Here is a 17,163-nt window from a genome sequence, read left to right as displayed (position 1 = left end):
CAGAAATGGAATAATGTGTCCCTGAACAAACGGGGGTCAAAATCAAAAGGAACAGTCAGTATCTGGTGTGGCCACCAGCTGCATTAAGTTCTGCAGTGCATCTCCTCCTCATGGACTGCACCAGATTTGCCAGTTTTTATTGTGAGATGTTACCCCATTCTTCCACCAAGGCACTTGCAAGTTCCCAGACATTTCTGGGAGGAATGGCCCTAGACCTCACCTTCCGATCCAACAGGTCCCAGACGTGTTCAATGGGATTGAGTTTCGGGCTCTTCGCTAGCCATTGAACACTGACATTCCGGTCTTGCAAGAAATCACACACAGAATGAGCAGTATGGCTGGTGGCATTGTCATGCTGGAGGGCCATGTCAGGATGAGCCTGCAGGAAGGGTACCACATGAGGGAGGAGGATGTCTTCCCTTTAACGCACAGCATTGAGATTGCCTGGAATGACAACAAGCTCAGTCCGATGATGCTGTGACACACCGCCCCAGACCATGATGGACCCTCCACCTCCAAATCGATCCCGCTCCAGAGTACAGGCCTCGGTGTAAAGCTCATTCCTTCGACGATAAACGCAAACCATCACCCCTGGTGAGACAAAACCTGACTCTCAGTCAAGCCTCTCTCAGCCAAGCCTCTCTCAGCCTATTGCGGACAGTCTGATCACTGATGGAGGAATTGTACGTCCGTGGTGTAACTCGGGAAGTTTTTGTTGCCATCCTGTAGGTGTGATGTTCAGATCCAGGTTTTGTTACACGTTTTCTGCCACTGTGAGGACAATCAGCTGTGCGTCCAGTCTCCCTGTAGTGCTGTCTTTGGCGTCTCACTACGGACATCGCAATTTATTGCCCTGGCAACATCTGCAGTCCTCATGCCTCCTTGCAGCATGCCTAAGGCACGTTGACGCCGATGAGCAGGGACCCTGGGCATCTTTCTTTTGGTGTTTTTCAGAGTCAGTAGAAAGGCCTCTTTAGTGTCCTAAGTTTTCCTAACTGTGACCTTAATTGCCTACCATCTGTAAGCTGTTAGTGTCTTAACGACCATTCCACTCGTGCATCTGGGGCTGCAGGTAGTCTAGTACTAGTAACCGGAAGGTTGCAAGATCAAATCCCCTAGGTACAAATCTGTTATTCTGCCCCTGAGCAAGGCAGGTAATCCACTGTTCCTCGGTGTCACTGAAAATAAGAAATAGTTCATGGTTCATTGAACAAGCATTGGGAAACAGTGTTATAAACCCTTTACAATGAAGATCTGTGAAGTTATTTAGATTTTTACGAATTGTCTTTGAAAGACAGGGTCCTGAAAAAGGGACGTTTCTTTTTGTTCTGAGTTGATGTATGTATATATATTTAGGAGAGCCCTACATCTATGTAAATAATCAATAACATTTTGTGATGCATATTTAAATTATGTAGCCTGTGCCTATATGGATGAATGTAAAATCCCACACAGACCTCAATTCAATGTCTATTCCACGTTGTTTCAACGTAATTTCATTAAAATGACGTAGAAACATCGTTGATTCAACCAGTGTGTACCCAGTGAGTGAGATGTGACTTTTTGTTGTGGCCCTGGCAATCATTGTGCCAAATTTGTTGAGAAGTGCCGATACTGTTTTGGTTTTAGCCGATATATTTTTTTCAATTTTCAAATTCTACGTACTAAAATAGCACAGACAAATCAACACAAACTATAGCCCTAAGACATTGTCCTTCTTTTGTGTAAAATGGATCCTTTTCCGTTTATTATTTAGAGCCGTTATGCCCTCACTTCATTAGGTAAACACTTGACATGGCTCCTTATAGCAATAAACCGTTTATGTCAGTTTAAGCATGTGGTTCATATTTCTGCGTGAAAGAAAATGCTCTTCTCCTTTCCTTAGTTTCTAACTGCCATTTGATAAATGTCTTCCTTGTGCTCAAAGGTGAAAATAGTGTTGTTCATGATTGTTGTAGGGTAACAAGGTTATCGAAATGAAATCCCTCCTCTGCCGAAATTAAAACAAGTTTATTTTATTCGTTTTTCTTGAAGCGGCAGGCGATTATGATATCATTAAAGGATTAATTAATTCATGGGGGTTATTGCAGGTTATTACATTATAATAACCATATATTCCTAATAATTAGTACGACGACAACTACTATTAAAATATAGTACCAGAATAATACCATAAAAAGGATATTGATCAATGGCGTGATTAACCAACATTTAGGCATTGAAACGTTAAAAACCTAAAACATAAAAACGTAAGACGACACTGTTTATTATGAACAACGTATAAAATGACACCTAATTTATTTAATTGATGATCTATTTGCCTACTTGATCAATTAAAAAGTGGTTCCGTATAGCGAACCTTTTAAATTCGATATATTTATTTAGAGAGTTATTTGTTGGATATGTTCCTATCTGGAATTGTTGTATTAAACTCGTCTGCTTTATACACAATTAATTTAATAAAATGTAATGTAACGTGAATCAAAAAGTAATATATGTAACAGTTACTACTATTCATTCTACTGTCTACTATTCCCGCATACTATTAGTATACTGTGTACTTTTGGATTTGATTCCATACTTTTGTACGTCCTTCAGTCGTATGTATTCCACACAATTCACATCATATGGTCCAAAAGAGGCCTATAACCCTGTAACTGATTCTCCCCATATTGCCACGTGAATTTCTTTCACTGCGTCCAGCAAGATAATGCGCAGAGATTCATGCTCAGTCTCAGTGGCAAACGATGTCAATGGAAGCGACGCGGAGAATTATGTTGAGAGCTATGAGAGCCTTGCGTTTGAGCTCAGTGATTGGTCAGAATAAGCCCAGAAAACCACTTGTTCACTTTCCCTCTGATTTGCTAAGAAGTGTCACATAATATTATATTCGATTGAATATGAAGAGTACGGGAAGCTCGTTCCCACCACCAAAATAAATACATCTAACTAGGAGTTATGAGAGAGTAGGACATTATTATGAGATAGTAAGTCCTTATTATGAGATAGTGTCATTCTTCAGAGATAGTAAGTCCTTATTATGAGATAGTAAGTCATTATGTGTGTGTGTGTGTGTGTGTGTGTGTGTGTGTGTGTGTGTGTGTGTGTGTGTGTGTGTGTGTGTGTGTGTGTGTGTGTGTGTGTGTGTGTGTGTGTGTGTGTGTGTGTGTGTGTGTGTGTTTGAGAGAGAGAGAGAGAGAGAGAGAGAGAGAGAGAGAGAGTTTGTCGATATTGTTCCATATTAATGGATTGGAGAGTTTTGTTGATGTGAGTTGTTGCCTGTTTGATGACATCCGGTTGACTGGGATATCTGGGATTTTCACATCAATTTCTTTGACTTTTAAATTATTAATATATAGCCATTGTTTCTTGAAGAATATAACTTAGAAATGCTTCATGATCAATGGTTGTACCCCATCGGAACCCCACAATATCAGCTTGTTTTAACTCCATTGTTTGTAGACCATGCAATTGCAAACAAACACTGTATAGCTTCAAAACATGGTTAAAACTATTATCGTGATCTCATGGATGATCAGTCCGTGTATCCGTCCGTATGTAAGAGTTGTTGTGTCTATGTATTTGAGAATGGTAATTTCTCCTTCTCCATTCCTTACCTGTTTACCAAACAAAGTGGCAGGGACTCACACTTTATCAGTATTTCAATCCAAGATTGTCCCTTTGAAAGGCATCAACCTCCATGTTCCAGACTTACTATCTCATAATAATGACTTGCTATCTCATAATAATGACTTGCTATCTCATAATAATGACTTGCTATCTCATAATAATGACTTACTATCTCATAATAACGAGTTACTAGCTCATAATAATGACTTGCTATCTCATAATAATGACTTGCTATCTCATAATAATGACTTGCTATCTCATAATAATGACTTGCTATCTCATAATAATGACTTGCTATCTCATAATAATGACTTGCTATCTCATAATAACGACTTACTATCTCATAATAATGACTTACTATCTCATAATAATGACTTGCTATCTCATAATAATGACTTGCTATCTCATAATAATGACTTGCTATCTCATAATAACGACTTGCTATCTCATAATAATGACTTGCTATCTCATAATAATGACTTACTATCTCATAATAATGACTTACTATCTCATAATAATGACTTGCTATCTCATAATAATGACTTGCTATCTCATAATAATGACTTGCTATCTCATAATAATGACTTGCTATCTCATAATAATGACTTGCTATCTCATAATAATGACTTGCTATCTCATAATAATGACTTGCTATCTCATAATAATGACTTGCTATCTCATAATAATGACTTGCTATCTCATAATAATGACTTACTATCTCATAATAATGACTTGCTATCTCATAATAATGACTTGCTATCTCATAATAATGACTTGCTATCTCATAATAATGACTTGCTATCTCATAATAATGACTTGCTATCTCATAATAATGACTTGCTATCTCATAATAACGAGTTACTATCTCATAATAATGACTTGCTATCTCATAATAATGACTTGCTATCTCATAATAACGAGTTACTAGCTCATAATTATGACATCTCATAGCTCATAGCCAGACTTTTTTTTTGGGGGGGGGGGGCAGGGGGCAGGAACAGGCTTACATAGTAATGACCCACACCATACACTCTTCCATATCAATTACACAAGATCTACATCAAGTCCCTGTGTCGCTGTTTACAGGCAATAGCTGCCATTGTAGTTTACAAGCAAAACCAGTGGCCTGTAAATTTTCACTCCATGGCAGTCAGAGGCTGGGTTTGATAGGATACAGGCTACAATAGGGTACACTTTCTATTGGTCTGAATAGAATAGAACAGAATAGAATACAATACAATGGAATAGAATACAATACAATGGAATAGAATACAATGGAATACAATACAATAGAATACATTGGAATAGAATAGAATGAATCGAACGGAATAGAATGGAATAGAATAGAACAGAATAGAATAGAACGGAATAGAATAAAATGGAATAGAATGGAATGGAATGGAATAGAATAGAATAGAACGGAATAGAATAGAATGGAATAGAATAGAATAGCTGGAAAGGCCCCAGGTTAATATAACACTTTTTGAAAATGCTTCAACCTAATTTTTTTCATGATTTATGAGCAAAACCAGTTGAACTGAATAAATTACATCAGTTCGATTTTAAATGATTTAAATCTCAGCGAAGATAGATTCATGAACTTGCATCGATTGTTTCCTTTTAGATTTAATTGTACGTGTTGGTATGTCCACTGTAACGACTGATGAAAGCTATACTGCATCATTCAGTGTCATTCGCTGTTAACTCTAAGGCAATAAACATGTTCATTTTCATTTAAATACAGAGAAAAAAATAAAAGCAACCGTCTTTCAGTAAAAAAAAAACCAATTTGCTCATTCATTGCAACACTGATCTTATTAGTTATAACTCTGCCTACCAGTGCGCATGTGTTGAACCCTCGCCTGGTCAGATGTTCGCAGGCACCTCTCCTGCTGTGCAGGTATTTTTTAACAAGTCATTGAATGTATTTCCATCATTCTTTTATTGCCCAATCTCCTGTAGAGTAGTGTTTTGGGCAATACAACGAAATGAGTGATTTGGTGGCTTGCATACCACTGCGGTCTCTCCTGCTTTGTTAACGGCTGTTTGTAGCCAAATTTGCCTGTACATTTCCTACTGAATATAAGTATATATATTTGTAGAACTAACATATATTGTTGCATCCTACTTTTTACAAATGAGGATTTAAAATATATTTATTACAAACTCAATAATGATATATTATTAGTTTACAAGCAGACCTTCAGATAAAGTATTTTAGAGATTGTAAATCAATATATGATGTATGTAAAGTATAATTTGGATGGAAATGTAACCAATTTATACCAATACATAATTCATTGATTATAAGAACATACTTTTGAAATGAACTATTCAGAGGCTTTCCAAATGATTAAAGGGTGTAGTAGAATTGAAGAGCCCCTGCTTTAGCTCTGTGCATGTACACAGCACCCCCCCACCATCACCATCACCACTAACACAACACAACCTTATGCCACAGGCTACACAGTTAAGACCCACAGTTAAGACACAGGCTACACAGTTAAGACCCACAGTTAAGACACAGGCTACACAGTTAAGACCCACAGTTAAGACACAGGCTACACAGTTAAGACCCACAGTTAAGACCCAGGCTACACAGTTAAGACCCACAGTTAAGACACAGGCTACACAGTTAAGACCCACAGTTAAGACACAGGCTACACAGTTAAGACCCACAGTTAAGACCCAGGCTACACAGTTAAGACCCACAGTTAAGACCCAGGCTACACAGTTAAGACCCACAGTTAAGACACAGGCTACACAGTTAAGACCCACAGTTAAGACACAGGCTACACAGTTAAGACCCACAGTTAAGACACAGGCTACACAGTTAAGACCCACAGTTAAGACCCAGGCTACACAGTTAAGACCCACAGTTAAGACACAGGCTACACAGTTAAGACCCAGGCTACACAGTTAAGACCCACAGTTAAGACACAGGCTACACAGTTAAGACCCACAGTTAAGACACAGGCTACACAGTTAAGACCCACATGCACCACTGACCTATACACGTCACTCAACCATGACATTCTTTTTTAAAACCTTTTCATGGTATATTTGTACCATTGCTTCCCCTTCTGTCTGTTTAGCTTCCAGCAGGAAGGAGGAAACATGGGCAGGTTATTCTATTCGGGCACAGTGAATGACACTTACGCACGCACGCACGCATGCACACACACACACACTTTGTGCTGCACTGTTGGAGGGATTGATTATTCCCAGACACAACATCGCAGCTCAACTCAGCCCAGCGCCTGTAGGGTTTATGTTGCCACAGAACTCACACAGATTTGGAACAGTCAGGCAGGGCCCTTTACCACTCGCCTGGCTATCAGAGAGAGACTACCTGAGAGAGGGAGAGGGGGAGAGATGGAGAGAGGGAGAGAGAGAGATGGAGAGAGGGAGAGGGAGAAAGGGAGAGAGGGAGAGAGGGAGAGAGATGGAGAGAGGGAGAGGGAGAGAGATGGAGAGAGGGAGAGGGAGAGAGATGGAGAGAAGGAGAGGGGAGAGGGGGAGAGGGAGAGAGGGAGAGAGGGAGAGAGGGAGAGAGGGAGAGACTACCTGAGAGAGGGAGAGGGAGAGAGATGGAGAGAGGGAGAGGGAGAGAGATGGAGAGAAGGAGAGGGAGAAAGGGAGAGGGAGAGAGGGAGAGAGGGAGAGAGGGAGAGAGGGAGAGACTACCTGAGAGAGGGAGAGGGAGAGAGATGGAGAGAGGGAGAGGGAGAGAGGGAGAGACTACCTGAGAGAGGGAGAGGGAGAGAGACTACCTGAGAGAGGGAGAGGAAGAGAGAGGAAGAGAGCGAGGGAGAGAGACTACCTGAGAGATGGAGAGGAAGAGAGATTGAGAGAGAGAGAGAGAGAGAGGGAGAGAGGGAGAGAGAGAGAGACTACCTGAGAGACGGAGGGGAAGAGAGATTGAGAGAGAGGGAGAGAGGGAGAGAGATGGAGAGTGAGAGGGAGAGAGGGAGAGGCTACCTGAGAGAGGGAGAGGGAGAGAGATTGAGAGAGAGAGAGAGGGAGAGAGATGGAGAGTGAGAGGGAGAGAGGGAGAGGCTACCTGAGAGAGGGAGAGGAAGAGAGATTGAGAGAGGGAGAGGGAGAGAGGGAGAGAGATAGAGAGAGCGAGGGAGGGAGAGACTACATGAGAGAGGGAAAGGAAGAGAGAGGAAGAGAGAGAGAGACTACCTGAGAGAGGGAGAGGAAGAGAGAGGAAGAGAGCGAGGGAGGGAGAGACTACATGAGAGAGGGAAAGGAAGAGAGAGGGAGAGAGAGCGAGAGACTACCTGAGAGAGGGAGAAAGGGAGAGACTACCTGAGAGAGGGAGAGTGTGTGTGTGTGCGTGTGCGTGTGCATGTGCGTGTGCATGTGCGTGTGTGTGCGTGTGTGTGTGTGTGTGTGTGTGTGTGTGTGTGTGTGTGTGTGTGTGTGTGTGTGTGTGTGTGTGTGTGTGTGTGTGTGTGCATGTATTACCTGTGGGAAATGCATTACTGTTCTTTGGAACAATACCTACTGTATAATGACCTAAACAGCACTCGTATCTCACCCAGTTATTTTTAGAACACAAATCACACGGAACATTCGGTCGGAGTCTGTGATATGTATGTCAGAGGTAACATATAACTTCTCTCATGCACACACTCACACACACACACACACACACACACACACACACACACACACACACACACACACACACACACACACACACACACACACACACACACACACACACACACACACACACACACACACACACACACACACACACACACACACACACACACATTGTCCGGCCAACGTATATTCAGAGAAATGTTAATTAAAGGAAGACTGGGGATTCATGAAAAATTCCATCTCAACTATAACAAGCCCACCCGTCAATCTGTCATCACATCATAGACCCCAGACAGACAGGCAGACAGGCGGACGGACGGACAGACAGACAGGCTGGCGGACGGACGGGTGGACGGGCGGACGGGCAGACAGGCAGACAGGCAGACAGGCAGACAGACAGGCAGACAGGCAGACAGACAGACAGACAGACAGGCAGGCAGACAGACAGGCAGGCAGGCAGGCAGACAGACAGGCAGGCAGGCAGGCAGGCAGACAGACAGACAGACAGACAGACAGACAGACAGGCAGGCAGACAGGCAGGCAGACAGACAGGCAGGCAGACAGACAGGCGCTATCCACTAGTCCCTCATATATTATTTGACCCTTTATTTTAGATGTGTTTTGTAAAGTGAGCCTGTAAATGCAGTTTAGCGTTGTCTGCAGTGAGTAAGTGTTTGAGTGTCCTGGGGACATCTGGGGACATCGGGACATCTGGGGACATCTGGGGACATCTGGGGACATCTGGGGACATAATATAATATATAATAATATATCCCATTTAGCAGGGTCCAAAGACATCTGGGGCCACATATGGGTGGCTGGGCTTGGCGTTGCAAGCGACATGCTCTACCGACTGAGCCACACAGGACACGACATCTGGGGACATCTGGGGACATCGGGACATCTGGACCGCAGAACAATATATCTTCTATATTATGGGCTGCCATGGTGATGCTGCTTTGTCTGAATCCCTCACCCTGAAGAAGGCACTTCTATATTATGGGCTGCCATGGTGATGCTGCTTCGTCTGAATCCCTCAGCCTGAAGAAGGCACTTCTATATTATGGGCTTAAATATATACAGTTATACATAGAATTATGCTATGTAGAATTATATACAGTTATATACTGAATTATATACAGCCTGAATTATATACAGTTATATACTATGTAGCCATTATATACAGTTATACATAGAATTATATACAGTTATATACTATGTAGAATTATATACAGTTATACATAGAATTATATACAGTTATATATTATGTAGAATGGTATACAGTTATCCCTCATAAGAATTATATACAGTTATATACTATGTAGAATTATATACTTCTTATACTATGTAGAATTATATACAGTTATATACTATGTAGAATTATATACAGTTATATACTATGTAGAGTTATATACAGTGTTATATAGAGTTATATACTATATAGAATTAATACAGTTATATATATGTAGAATTATGATACAGTTATATACTATGTAGAATCCCTACAGTTATATACTATGTAGCACTTATATATAGTGTTATATAGGTTATGCTATATACAGTTATATACATAGTTATAAGAAGGCATATACTATATAGAGATATATACATAATTATATAGAGTTATAAACCTATAGAGTTATATACTATATTATGAGTTATATACTGCTATAGAGTTATATCCCTCAGTTATATATAAGTTATATACTATATATGAGTTATATGAATAGTTATATAGAGTTATATACTATATAGAGTTATATACATAGGCTATATGGTTATATACTATATAGAGTTATATACCCTATAGAGTTACATACTATACAGAGTTATATACATAGTTATATAGAGTTATATACTATATGAGTTATATACATAGTTATATAGAGTTACATACCCTGAAGAAGAGTTATATATTAGGGCTATATGAGTTATATACTGCTAGAGTTATATACATAGTTATATATAGAGTTATATACTATATACAGTTATATACTGTTATGGTTATGCTGCTATAGAGTTAATCCTATATAGAAGAATAGTTATATAGAGTTATATACTATATAGATGTTATATAATCCCTTATAAGAAGTTACATACTATACAGTGTTATGGTGATGCTATATATAGAGTTATATACTATATGAAGTTATATACACAGTCATATATTATGGGCTGCCATGGTGATATACTATATAGAATCCCTATACTATAAGAAGGCATATACTATATTATGGGCTGCCATGGTGATGCTAGTTATATAGAATCCCTCACCCTGAAGAAGGCATATACTATATTATGGGCTGCCAGGCACTTATATACTATATAGATGCTGCTATATCTGAATCCCTCATATACTGAAGAAGTTATATACATAGTTTATAATACATTATGGGACTATAAATATATACAGTTATACATATAATTATATACAGTTATATACTATATAGAATTATATACTATATAGAGTTATATACTAGTTATATATAGAGTTATATACTATATAGAATTATATAATAGTTATATAGATTATAATTATATAGAGTTATATACTATAGAATTATATACAGTTATATACTATATAGAATTATATACAGTTATATAGATTAGATACTATACAGAGTTATATACTATAGAATTATATACAGTTATATACTATGTAGAATTATATACATAGTTATATATACTAGTTATATACTATATACAGTTATATATATACATAGTTATATATAGTGTTATATATAGAGTTATATACTATATACAGTTATATACATAGTTATATAGAGTTATATACTATATAGAGTTATATACATAATTATATAGAGTTATAAACTATATAGTGTTATATACTAGTTATATATAGAGTTATATACTATATAGAGTTATATACATAGTTATATATAGAGTTATATACTATATAGAGTTATATAATAGTTATATAGAGTTATATACTATATAGAGTTATATACATAGTTATATATAGAGTTATATACTATATAGAGTTATATACATAGTTATATAGAGTTATATACTATATAGAGTTATATACTATTATAGAGTTATATACTATATAGAGTTATATACATAGTTATATAGAGTTATATACTTTATAGAGTTATATACATAGTTATATAGAGAGTTACAGTGAGCTCCAAAAGTATTGTGACAGTGACAAACTGTGTTGTAGTTTTAGCTCTGTGCTTCAGCACTTTGGATTTGACATGATACAATGACTATGGAGGTTAAAGTGCAAACTGTCAGCTTTAATTTGTTTGAGGGTATTTTTTATTCATATCAGTTGAACGGTTCAGAATTTACAACGCTTTTTATTTTACAGTCCTTCCAAGTCGTCAAAAGTTAAGTATTTGGTCCCATATTCCTAGCAACCAAATGATTACATCAAGCTTGTGACTCCTACTCATCCACATTCATGTAGAAATGTTTCTAAATATTATTTTCTTATTTACAATAAAAGTGACTCCAAAATGACTCAATACATTATTTATCATTCATTTACTTTTGGCACAAAATAATCTGAAACACAATGAAATAAATAACTAACTGCATCCAACAAGTTTTGTAGAGTCCCAAGCTTGATGTGACCATTGCGCGCTAGGAATATGACAGGCTGTACTTGAACCTCGTCGTCGTTTTATCATTTAAAATCCAAAGTACCGGAGTAAAGAGTCACAACAACATGTCACTGTCCCATTACTGTTGGAGCTCACTGTATATGAATAGTTATATAGAGTTATATACATAGATATACATAGTTATATAGAGTTATATGCATAGATATATAAATAGTTATATAGAGATATATACTATATATATACATAGTTATATAGAGTTATATACATAGATATATATTTTGTTATATAGAGTTATAAACATCTATATACATAGTTATATACATAGATATATAAATAGTTATATAGAGTTATATACTTATATATACATAGTTAGATAGAGTTATATACATAGATATACATAGTTATATACATAGATATACATAGTTATATAGAGTTATATACATGGATATACATAGTTATATAGAGTTATATACATAGATATACATAGTTATATAGAGTTATATACATGGATATACATAGCTATATAGAGTTATATACATAGATATACATAGTTATATACATAGATATATAAATAGTTATATATATATATATACATAGTTATATAGAGTTATATACATAGATATACATAGATATACATAGTTATATACATAGATATACATAGTTATATAGAGATATATATATAGAGTTATATACATAGATATATAAATAGTTATATAGAGTTATATAAATAGATATATAAATAGTTATATAGAGTTATATACATAGATATATACATAGTTATATATATATATATATATTATATATACAAATAGTTATATAGAGTTATATATAGATATATAAATAGTTATATAGAGTTATATACATAGATATATAAATAGTTATATATAGTTATATTAAGAGATATACACATATATATATAGATATATAAATAGTTATATACATAGATATACATAGTTATATACATAGATATATACATAGTTATATAGAGTTATATACATAGTTTATATACATAGATATATAAATAGTTATATACATAGATATACATAGTTATATAAATAGTTATATAGAGAGATATATATAGAGTTATATACATAGATATATAAATAGTTATATAGAGTTATATACTATATAGAGTTATATACTATATAGAGTTATATACATAGTTATATAGAGTTATATACATATAGAGTTATATAAATAGTTATATAGAGTTATATACTATAGAGTGTTATATAATAGTTATATATAGTTATATACTATATAGAGTTATATACATAGTTATATAGAGTTATATACTATATAGAGTATATATATTTAGTTATATAGAGTTATATACATAGATATATATAGTTATATACATATAGAGTTATATACATAGTTATATAGAGTTATATACTATATAGAGTTATATACATAGAGTTATATACTATATAGAGTTATATACATAGTTATATATAGAGTTATATACATAGAGTTATATATATATAGAGTTATAGCTCCAAAAGTATTGTGACAGTGACAAACTGTGTTGTAGTTTTAGCTCTGTGCTTCAGCACTTTGGATTTGACATGATACAATGACTATGGAGGTTAAATGCAAACTGTCAGCTTTAATTTGTTTGAGGGTATTTTTATTCATATCAGTTGAATAGAATTTACAACGCTTTTTATTTTACAGTCCTTCCAAGTCGTCAAAAGTTAAGTATTTGGTCCCATATTCCTAGCAACCAATGATTACATCAAGCTTGTGACTTACTCATCCACATTCATGTAGAAATGTTTCTAAATATGATTTTCTTATTTACAATAAAAGTGACTCCAAAATGACTCAATACATTATTTATCATTCATTTATTTTGGCACAAAATAATCTGAAACACAATGAAATAAATAACTAACTTATCCAACAAGTTTTATAGAGTCCCAAGCTTGATGTGACCATTGTTAGGAATATGACAGGCTGTACTTGAACCATAGTTTTATCATTTATCCAAAGTTAAAGAGTCATATGTCACATCAGTATATGAATAGTTATATAGAGTTATATACAGAGATATACATAGTTATATAGAGTTATATACATAGATATATAAATAGTTATATAGAGATATATACATATATATGTACATAGTTATATAGAGTTATATACATATATATATTTTGTTATATAGAGTTATAAACATCTATATACATAGTTATATACATAGATATATAAATAGTTATATAGAGTTATATACTTATATATACATAGTTAGATAGAGTTATATATTTTTACATAGTTATATACATAGATATACATAGTTATATAGAGTTATATACATGCATAGTTATATAGAGTTATATACATAGATATACATAGTTATAGAGTTATATACATGGATATACATAGCATATAGAGTTATATAGATATACATAGTTATATACATAGATATATAAATCTGGGTATATATATATATATACATAGTTATATAGATATTATATACATGGATATACAACATATACATAGTTATATACATAGATATACATAATATGTATATATAGAGTTATATACATTATATAAATATTATTAGGTTATATAAATAGATATATAAATAGTTATATAGAGTTATATACATAAATATATACATAGTTATATATATATAACATTATATATATACAAATAGTTATATAGAGTTATATATAAATAGTTATATAGAGTTATATACATAGATATATAAATAGTTATATATAGTTATATAAAATACCATATATATTTGGTTATATACATAGATATACATAGTTATATACATAGATATATACATAGTTATATAGAGTTATATACATATATATACATAGTTATTACTAGATAGGTTATATACATAGATATACATATTATATAAATTTATATAGTTATTAGAGTTATATACATAGATATATAAATAGTTATAAAATATACAAGATATATAACATGATAGTTATATAGAGTAAATATATGGAGAATATACTCAGTATAGTTATATAGGATTTATATACATAGATATACTGTTTTTTCGTTATATAGAGTTATATACATCTATATACATAGTTATATTCATTTTATATAAATAGTTATAAAGAGTTATACTTATAATAATATTCATAAACTAACAAAACAACAAACGATAGAGTTATATACATAGATATACATAGTTATATACATAGATATACATAATATAGAGACATAGTTATATAGAGTTATATACATAGATATACATAAATAGAGTTATATATATGGATATACATAATATAGAGTTATATACATAGATATACATAGCCTTATATACATAGAATATAAATAGTTATAATACATAATATAGACATATACAAGATATACATAGATATACATAGAATACCCATAGATATACATAGTTATATAGAGAATATAAATATACATAATATATAAAAGTTATATAGAGTTATATAAATAGATATATAAATTTATATAGAGATATATATGATAATTGCATAGTTAAATATATATATATATATATATATAAATAGTTATATAGCAGTTATATATAAATAGTTATATAGAGTTATATACATAGATATATAAATAGTGCGTGTTTTGGATATATAGTTATATTAAGAGATATAGGCATATATATATAGATATATAAATAGTTATATACATAGATATACATAGTTATATACATAGATATATACATAGTTATATAGATTATATATATATATACATAGTTATATACATAGATATATAAATAGTTATATACATAGATATACATAGTTATATAAATAGTTATATAGAGAGATATATATAGAGTTATATACATAGATATATAAATAGTTATATAGAGTTATATAAATAGATATATAAATAGTTATATAGAGTTATATACATAGATATATAAATAGTTATATAGAGTTATATACATAGATATATAAATAGTTATATATAGTTATATACATAGATATACACATAGTTATATAGATTTATATACATAGATATATATTTTGTTATATAGAGTTACATACATAGATATACATAGTTATATACATAGATATACATAGTTATATACATAGATATACATAGTTATATACATAGATATATAAATAGTTATATACAGAGATATATATAGAGTTATATACATAGATATATAAATAGTTATATAGAGTTATATACATAGATATGTTATATACATATATGTACATTGTTATATGAGTTATATACATAGATATATATAGAGTTATATACATAGATATGTACATCGTTATAAAGAGTTATATACATAGATATATATAGAGTTATATACATAGATATGTACATCGTTATATAGAGTTATATACATAGATATATATAGTTATATACATAGATATTTATATCGTTATATAGAGTTATATACATAGTTATATAGAGTTATATACATAGATATACATAGTTATATAGAGTTATATACATAGTTATATAGAGTTATATACATAGTTATATATAGAGTTATATACATAGTTATATAGAGTAATATACATAGATATACATAGTTATATAGAGTTATATACATAGTTATATAGAGTTATATACATAGATATATATAGAGTTATATACATAGATATGTACATAGTTATATAGAGAAAATATTAATTCCCTTGATTTATTTCACATTTGTTCTGTTACAGCCTCAATTCAAAATGGATTACATTTATATGACTTTTTCTCACCCACAAGGACAGTGAAAATATGTTTTAGACATTTTTGGCATCAATATACTGAAAATGAAATGCAAAAAAGATCTCATTTACTTACGTATTCACACCCCTGAGTCAATACTTTGTAGGACCACCTTTAGCAGCTGGGAGTATTTCTGGGTAAGTCTCTAAGATATTTACACAGCTGGATTGTGCAACATTTCCCCATTATTCTTCTCAAAATTCTTCAAGCTCTGTCAAATTGGGTGTTGATCATTGCTAGACAACTATTTTCAGGTCTTGCCATAGTTTTTCAAGTAACTTTAAGTCAAAACTCTAGCTTGGCCACTCAGGATCATTCACTGTCTTCTTGGTTAATAACATTAAAACCAGAGTAGATTTGGCTTGTAAAATTCGGTTATTGTCCTGCTGAAAGGTGAATTCATCTCCCAGTGTCTGGTGGAAAGCAGACTGAACTAGGTTTTCCTCTAGGATTTTGCCTGGCTTAGCTCCATTACGTTTGTTTTTTATCCTAACTCCCCAGTCCCTAAAAATTACAAGCATACCCACAACATGATGCAGCCACCACTACGCATGAAAATATGGAGAATAGTACTCAGTAATGTGTTGTATTGGATTTGCCCCAAACATAACTGTCACGG

The sequence above is a fragment of the Oncorhynchus masou genome, chromosome 22 (assembly GCF_036934945.1).
Source record: "Oncorhynchus masou masou isolate Uvic2021 chromosome 22, UVic_Omas_1.1, whole genome shotgun sequence".
NCBI lineage: Eukaryota > Metazoa > Chordata > Actinopteri > Salmoniformes > Salmonidae > Oncorhynchus > Oncorhynchus masou.
Note: the sequence above shows the minus strand (reverse complement) of the source record.